Here is an 8,935-nt window from a genome sequence, read left to right on the forward strand (position 1 = left end):
ACCCTGGAACCCCTCGGTGTGTCCAGGATACCCTGCCCAGAGCATGTCTGGTGGGCCAGGACACTTCACGGTGCCTGCCAGTGTCGAGCCAGGGCTGGTTTGGTCGGGCCCAGCTCGCCCACCCAACGTGGCTGCCCTGCTCACCTCAGAGTTTGCCAACTCTGCCAGTGCCCATCTCCTCCACAGCCTCCTGTAGGAGGGTGAGACCTGCCCTGTCCCTGGTGATGTGCCCTTGCTGCTGGCAGAGTCTGCAGAGGCAGCCCCAGCTCCGAGTTGGAGCATCCTGCAAACCTGCATGGGCCAGGGGTGCCTGGGGCTGGGACATGATCCCTGCCTGAGTCACGAGCTGGTGTCTGCTCCGGCGGGGTCCGTCTCCAGGTAATTTAACCCCACAGTCAACAATGTGGCACGGTGGCGTGGCAGTAAATCAGTAACTGTTTGCCTTTGCCTGTGGTCCCCTCCCTGCCTGGGTGTTTATGCAGGAACAGGAGCCGGCACAGATGGCTCAGCCTCCTGCCCCACCACTGTGCCGCGTGTCACCACAGCGGGAGCAACACGGGGGGATAGGCAGAGGCCTGGAGCAGCAAGGAGATCAGCAGGACAGTCTTTGTCCCTGTGCCCTCCAGGATGGGGACCTGCCAGGCAGCTGCCAGGACCTGGCCATGCTCAGGCTGACTGGGATGCTCCCACTCTGGGTCCCAGTGGTAACACTGTTTAGGGAGCTGAGCTGGGCTGACTTTGGGATGCCACGAATCAAGGTAACTGTGCTGCAGCCCAGTGGCCCCAGCACCAGGGCTGGGACACGATGCCGTGGTGGTGGGGTGGGATAGGGGTGGTAATGGCTGGGAGGTGGGAGTGCTGCCCACCGGAATGGAAGCTCCGTCCTTGCATGATGATATGCAGGAACAGGGCCCACCTGGACCCAGCAGCAGCTTCCCTGGAGCAGCAGCACTGCTGCCATTCCCACACTGCACACCCAGGGTCACTGTCCCCACTGTCAGGGAGGGGCTGCCCTGGTGTCCCACCATGGCTGAGCTGCAGTTCCCATGCCAGTGTTGTCCTTGAGGGTCACTGCCCTGGTCTGACCCTGTGACGGCTTTGCCCCAGTGCAGGGTGACCTCAGCGTGAGGTGACCTTGGTGCTGGCAGTGAGCAGCTGGCACTGTGAGGGTGTGAGGGTGGATGCCAGCAGTGGGGCTGCAGCAGACCAGCTGGACAGGAGCAGACAGGAGTCCAGAAATGGGCTCATGGCAGGAGATGAGGGGGAAACCACAGAGGAAGATGAGAGCTGTGGGGAGCAGTGTGGGTGCCAGTGGGTTTGCCCACGATTGCGCCTCAGTCCCAGGGTGCCTGGCTGGCTGCTGAGGGGATGATCCAGCTGGGGCTGCCCCCAGCCAGCCAGAGCAGCTGGAGTGAGCATGCTGGTGAGAGGGCCAGTGGCTCCAGCCCACGCAGTCAGCATCACCTTCCGGGAGACAGGAATGCTTTGGCTCCTGTCCCCAGTGTGTGGCATTCGGTATATTGCCGTCCCCACCCTGGCTCTGCCAGGTGCTTCCTCAGAACAGGCTGAGGGCAGCTTTGGGAACGCAGGGGTCTGCCAGCATGGCTGTGGGCTACTGTCCCCATGGCGAGGGGAGGATCCTGGCTGAGAACATGGTCTCAGCAGACCTGAGCATGACCCCAGAGGCTCTTCCCTACCACATCCCTGGGGAGCTGTGCCCACTACTGCTAACCCTGGTCATGCTGGCTGCGCCCAAGCCTCGCGGGTGACTGTGACTCCTGCATGGCAGCAGGGAAGGTGCCGGAGTCACGTCTCCTGACTGCTGAGGGAATGCAGTCAATGATTAAAAGGGGCACCTGAGCAGGGACCCAGCTTCCTGCTGCTGGCACAGAGCAGGGGCAGCAAGTACAGGGATAGAGAGGGACATGCCATCCTCTGGAGACGCTGGGCCCCTCAGCTAGCAGTGCAGGGTCCCCACACCACGGGCATGGGCTGGCGCATGGGGGATCTGGCCCCTCGGGTCCAGCTGTGCATCTGCCAGCAGCCGAGGGCTCCCACCACACTGGCACATCCTACCACCACTGAGCCCCCCACTGCCCATGCTGCCCACACGGCGCAGACCTCGGCGACCCTGCTCCGAGGCATGGCCGCAGCCTCAGTGGTGCGTGGGTGCTCTGGAGCTGGGGAAGTGCCTGGCTCTGTGCTGATGGGAGTGCTCCTGCCTGCTCATTTCACTGGCACCCTGGCCCCAGCCAGCCCTGCAGCGCTCCCAGAGCCAGTGGGAGCGGCCACCCCCAGCACTCACCTTCGCCCCCAGCAGGAGCCGCCTGGAGATGGGCACACAGGGCCAGGATGCCCACGAGCAAAACGACCACGGTCTTCATGGCAGTGCCACAGGTACGGATGGGCAGCACAGGTTGGTGGGGGTTTATATTCGCATGGGGCTGGGGAGGGGCCACGCACAACCTGCGTGTGCCGAAACTCTCTGACGCTGCGTGTCACAGCTGTGCCCGAGGCGGTGACGGCCATGCAACGTTCCTGCCTGAGAAATGATTTACCTGGCCCTGTCCAGCCCTGGCAACCAGGCTACAGCCGGTGGGAGGATGGCACCCTCAGCACCTCCATGGGGAGAGGGAGATGTGGCCGTGGGCTGGGGTCACCCCATAGCCACAGGGAGCCCAGAACTGCCCAGGTGTGACTAGCGATTAGATGGGTTTGTGGGATGGGAACCCATGGGGGAGGACTGGTCAGGAGGATGTTCTCTGGAGGCTGCTGTCTGGCAGTGTGCCAGGGGGGCGTTCTGGCACAGAGCACCTGGGGGCCTGTCCATGGCTGTGCCCATCCTGGGGACCTGGTGCTTGCCTGCCCCAGTCCCAGCCTGGTGCCCGCATCCTGCCATGTCTGCCTGTGGAGCCGCAGGGGACAGCTGGCTGGGTCCCCGCGGGCGAGCATGGCCTCAGGGGTAGCAGAGCGTGGGAAGCCTCCACAATGTGCTGGGCACACCCATTGCCCTTCACCGAGCACCATTCCTCCGTGGGGACAGGCCGGTGGCTGGGTGCCGGCACGTCGCTGGCTGCAGATGTGTCCCAGCAGACGGGTGCTGTGGAGGGGTCAGCACTGGGGCTGTCTCTCACCTCACTTTGCCCCAGGACTGGTGGGAGGCGACCCTGGGATGCCCAAGGTCAGTGGTGCAGGGAGGCCACAGGGAGCCCATCACAGCTGAGAGTGTGAAGGGTGACCGTGTCGAGGGTGAGGTGCACTCCCTGCTCACAGGGACCCCATGGTGATGCCACTGCTGTGCCCTGAGACCCTGCCAAGCATGACCTTTGCTTCCTGCACCCCATCCCATGCAGGCAGTGGCACAGCCCAGGGGCTGCTCCATACTCCTCTCACTGTTGAACTGTGGCCACGCTGGCACATCTTTCTGTGCCTTGCCAAACAGCAAAGGGCACCTGCAGGTGCTGCTGGCAGGTTGGGCAGAGGCAGCTTGGCTTAGGGGGCACAGCAGGGGACTGGTGGGGCTGCAGCAAGGCACAGTGGGCAGCCGGGGCTCATGTGGGTGGAGAGGGGAAGGACCAGGGTTTTTGAGGGCTGGTGAAGAGACTCGTCCTGTGCTGGAGCTGGAGTTGGAGAACAGCCTCGGTCGGGGTCCTGGTATGCTAAGGGGCACCAGGGACACTCCCTGCCTGGGGGGTTGTGACAAGGCCAGCCTGGACACAGGCATCTGTGCTGAGGCCAACGTGACCTCTGTGGCCTCATCCAGGGTTTTACAGCTCAACGACCATATTTCCCCCCTTGGAAATTCCTGTGTGCGTCATCCCAGCCGAATGCACTTGTTGCTGCCAGAACTCTGGGTCTGAAGCAAAGGGAACCATGAGCAGGAATTAGGGGCTTTGAGAGCAGCTTGATCACGTGCATGGGGTTTCTTTCGGTGACACCTTTGCCCCGATGTGACGTGTGCTGCAGTGCCGTGGTGACGATGTGAGGGTCACCAGCTTCTCCCGAGCAGCCCTGGCCCTTCAGCTGGTGCTGGCGACTCTGGTATCTGTAGGGTTTCGGTCTCGTGCTCTTCCTCGTCCGGCTGCTGTGTGACTGATGTGTGTCACGGTGTGGAGTGGCATCAACGATGGTGTGTGCCAGTCCTGCGGCACATGGCAGTGTGAGCCTGGTGTGCCCTTCTGCCACGGGGATGTGAGGAATGGACCCCCTGGCCCGAGCAGCCCCCTCCCCACTCGTAGCCCCCTCCCTCCCGCAGCCCGTCCCCGCCGGTGCCGGTGGCCACACATCCCGTCCCCTCCCGCCGTGTCTCCGCTCCGGGGGCCGATCCCGGGCGGCGGCCGGCAGAGGAGGCTGTTGCTCCGCCGGAGCGGACCGGGAGCAGGGCCGGGAGCGGGGCCGGGCTCCGGCAGCAGGGCCCCATTCCCTTCCCCGGATAAGGCACCGGCCGGGCCGGGACCCCAGCAGAGACCTAGCGTAAGAAGGATGTGGAGTTTTTGGAGCGGATCCAGAGGAGGCCACGGAGATGCTCCGAGGGCTCGAGCACTTCTGCTCTAGAATCAGGCTGGGAGAGCTGGACGTGTTCAGCCTGGGGAAGAGGAGGCTCCGGGGAGACCTTAGAGCCCCTTCCAGTGCCTAAAGGGGCTCCAAGAGAGCTGGAGAGGGACTTCAGACAAGGGCCTAGGGGGCCAGGACAAGGAGGGAATGGCTTCAAACTAAGATAGGGCTGGGTTAGATTAGAGATTAGGAAGGAATTCTGCCCTTCGAGGGCAGTGAGGAACTGGGACAGGCTGTCCAGAGAAGCTGTGGCTGCCCCATCCCTGGAAGTGTTCAAGGCCAGGTTGAATGGGGCTTGGAGCAACTTGATGGCTGTACTGGAAGGTGTCCCTGCCCTTGCATTCCACAACACACATCCGTGTGGGGTAGGTAGGGTGTGGCACCCCTTCCCCAGCACCTCGTCCCCAGAGCTGGTAGGGTTGTGACCACCATGGTGAGGCCAAGACGAAGCGCAGGGGCCCGGGCTGGGATGGTGCTGGCTGCTCACAGCTCTGTGTCACGCCCGGTGCCCGGCTGGTGGCACGGCCACGCACGGCGCCTGGCTGGCGGCGCGGCAAGGCGGCCTCCCAAAATGGGGTTTTTATTACAGCCATATATCACGGCGGCGGCCTGATGCGGGCAGACGGCGGTGATTTTTCTTCATGGTTTACAGACAAATGAGGGAAAGGAAAATTGATGTGAACTTTGCTATAGTGAGAGGTCGGGCGCAGGCAGGGAGCTGGTTATGGATGAGCCAGGGACTGCCAGGGTCCCCTGCTCCAGGCCAGAGGGATGGGAGCACTGGCAGTAGCAGGGCTGGGAGCGTTGTGTCCAGCATGGAGACCATGCTCTGCTCCATGCTCCAGAGGGTTGGGAGAGCAGGGGTTCCCATCCCTGTAGGAGGGATGCCTGGAGGGATGCTTTGCTGCTCGGGGAGGAGGGAGCCCATGTGGGCAGGGTTATGCATTCCAGCACTGTTTGGCCTTGCAGTGACGGGCGGGCTTCTGTCGCCGGCTGCTGGTGAGACCTTGGCTGCTCTCACCACAATTAAAGTTGCCTCCAAATGCCAAGGTCCTGCCCAGTGTAAGATAACAGCTAATATCCTCCAATAGCAGCTATCAGCTTCTCCATACGGCCCATAAATATTAATAAAATTCTAATTAGTTCCTTTAAATACATTGCCATAATTAAGCGTTTCCAGGGCAATAAATCAGCGGTGGGTTGGCTGCTCACCCTGCTCACGCCCATTGCACGGATCACCAGGGACTGATAAACCCCATAACCCCTCCCCTTAGATCCAAGGAGGAGAGGGACCCAGGCACAGTGCATGAGCAGGAAACGCTCTCTGACCCTCATCAGCAGTAATTCTTTAATGTATTTTCCCAGGTGTGCCTGGTTTACATTCCCACTGATTTGCTCAGTACTAGGGCTGCCCGTGCCTCACCCTGGCAGCCAGTGCCTCTGGATTGATGTCCTTGTGCTGGCAAGCTCCTCTGGAAGCTCTGCTCCAGCTTCAGCAGTGCCACATGTTTCCTGGCACTGAGCAACCCCTGACCCACAAAGCAGGAGGGACCGGGCCTGAGGGCTGCAGGAGTGCTGGGTGGGGGCAGCCGGAGGCCGGCATGTGCATGAGCCCAGGTGAGCCCACTGTTGCCGCCCGGGAGCCTCTGGCCTTCATCCCCACCTCTGATTCTTCCTTTTCCTTCTCCAGGGAGGTGGCAGCACTGAGGATCCTGCTCAGATCTGGCTGAGGATCCTGAGCCAGAGGAGATGGGATCCCTTCAAAGGTGCTGTATGTGAGGGGTGAGTGTGTGCACAGGGTGACATTGCACATGGGGGTGTGCAGGGGATGGAGCACGGGCTGGAGTGGCACATCTACGGGGGGCACAGTGTCCATCCTTCTGGTGCTCTGGCTTTGGCGGTACTGGAAAAGAACAAACAACAAACTCATTTGCTTGAGGGGGAATTAATACAGTGTGAAGCCTGTAGTGGGTGATTTAAGAAGTGAATTTAAAATCTCAACACAAATAGATTTTTTTTTATAAGGTCAGAGGAAAGATTAAATGCTACAGACAAGCACAGCACTTGCCATTTCCAGCATCGCTTTCACCATAAATATTTTGGGCTGGTGCCACATCCCTGTGCTGCCCACGTGGGTCTGAGCCTGCTCGCTGTGGCAGTGCTGGGTGAGCACCCCGTGGAGGGCAGGATGCCTCACCATCCACTTCCTCACCAGATTGCTGCTGGCACACGGGAGCAGCCAGTGATGTTCCATAGTGAGAGGGAGGAGAGGTGATGTGTGGGGTTACACTGCTGGTGGCACCAGAGGAACCACCTGTAACTGCCCCAGCTCGGGCAGGGTCTGTCCCCAGACGCCTCCGGTACTCCTGCCAGCCTGTGATGGGGCTGGTGGTGTGGGGGGAGCCCAAGCTGTGGTGCCCTCCTGGCACAGCATGCACCCACTGCCAGCTCCCACCTCCTCCTCCTGGTGCCTGGCAGGTTCTGGGATTGATGGCAAGAGATTTGAAAGGCTCCAAATGCGGAGGTTATAGCGCTGAGCCACCCCCATCCATCACCGGCCGTTCATTACCAAGTAACACCCTGCACACTGGGCTGATTTCACACCTTATCTGAACCCAGCAGCTGTGCCCTAAATCCTGAGTGCCGAGACTGTCTGGAGGAATTCGGCTGCCTGTGCTTAAAATTAGTGTTAGCATCTATCATTTCCCTACACCAAATGGCTTTTGTGTCGGCACTTGGCAGCGCTCATCCGTCACCGGGGCTCTGGGCTGCCCAGCGCCGTGCCCTCTCCGTCACTGTCACAGGACCCCTCGTTGGCAAAATGTCACCCAAAGGACAAGTACAGCAGCTTGTCCTCTTCCTTCAGCCAGTCTGGTTGGCAGTGCCAGCAATGTGGGCATCCTCTGTCCCCTCGGCACGGCTGGCACCAGCTCTGCTCTCTCTCTCCTTTCAGCCCCACTGCAGCCAGGTACTGGCACAACCTGACACCCCTCCCTGGATGTCTCCTCCTCCTTGCTGCCTCTGGTGCCACGGTGCCAGCAGAGCCACAGGGCCGGACCCCTCTGGCTGCGGTGCCCACAGCCATTCCTGGTGAGATGAGACTCTCCTGCCAGGCTGGTGCCGCTGGAGCTGTCGGTGTGATGAAAAGCCTCCCGCAGCAATGCAGATAACATACAAGCACAGGTCAGGCGAGGCCCCTGTAGCCCATCCATCAGGCACAGCAGCTACAGGCGCTCCTGGTGCCACCATCTGATGCACGTTATCCGGCACAAATGTGTTTCTTCCCCCAAGGTTAAACGGATGAGTGAGGTTCAGGCGCTGACAGCTCCGCCTGCCCCGCGCCAGCGATAAACGAGCTGCAAGAACCAGAGGGGGAAAAAAAAAAAAAAGGTTTGTTTTCTGTCAAATGTTCCTTTTGATGGTGCTGGCACAAGGAAGGTGGCAGTGCCAAGATGAGTGTGAGGATGGGGATTCGCTCCTGGCATGACCGCAGGGCAGGTGGCAATGGGCACCATCCAGCTGTGTTGGGTGCCACCCTGTCACCAGTGGTGAGAGGCAGGAGCAAGAGCTTAGTTGAATGCTGGAGCACCGAGAGGTGCTGGCAGCAGGCACTTGGTGTGGTTGTCAAGCCATGCTGGGACTGGCAGGGATCGGGTGGCATGGCAGCAAGCCTGATCCTTCCCAAGATGCCCACCTGCCCTGGGCACTGCCTGCAATGCCCTAAGGGTGCTCCCAGGCACGGGTCCCCCTCCCTGTGTGGTGTCCCCGCCAGGCTGCTGCTGCCCCGCTCAATGTCACACTCGGGGCCTGTCAATGTGAAAAAAGGTTTGCAGGCGATAAGCGATGGGGCTGCGGCCGCGCCGCCCGCGCGTGATTTACTGCGGCGGCGCTAACGGAGCGCAGATTTTTCTTAATCTAAATTGAAAACTACTCAAGTAGAAAAATAATTTCATTGCTTCATCGTGAAGGGGCGGGGGGGAGAGGGAGGGGAAGAGCTGTGCCAGGGCAGGCAGGGCTAGGGCTGCCTGCACCCCCCGTGACACCAGTCCCCAAGGCCTCGGGCAGCTCTTACGCTGGAGACGTGCAACAACTGCTCTGGGTTGGGCAGAAAAACCCGGCTGTGTGGGGAGGGGGCACCTGCCAGGGCTCAGCTCTGGGGCAGTGGGGCACAGCCTGCTTCTGGCTGTGACGCAGGACCCCAGTGCCGGTTGATGCCAGCACAGGTGGGGATGTGCAGCCTGGCAGAGAGATTGGTAATTTGGAGCGCAAGAGAATTCTGGAAGCATTTGCTGAGCTGGATAATAACGTGCCCAGTGAGCTGCATCCCATGCATGCCGCCAAATTAAAGAAATTTTTTTCCCCTTTAATTTAAAAGTCACCA

Source organism: Lepidothrix coronata, unplaced genomic scaffold (assembly GCF_001604755.1).
Source record: "Lepidothrix coronata isolate B3197 unplaced genomic scaffold, Lepidothrix_coronata-1.0 Scaffold99, whole genome shotgun sequence".
Lineage (NCBI taxonomy): Eukaryota > Metazoa > Chordata > Aves > Passeriformes > Pipridae > Lepidothrix > Lepidothrix coronata.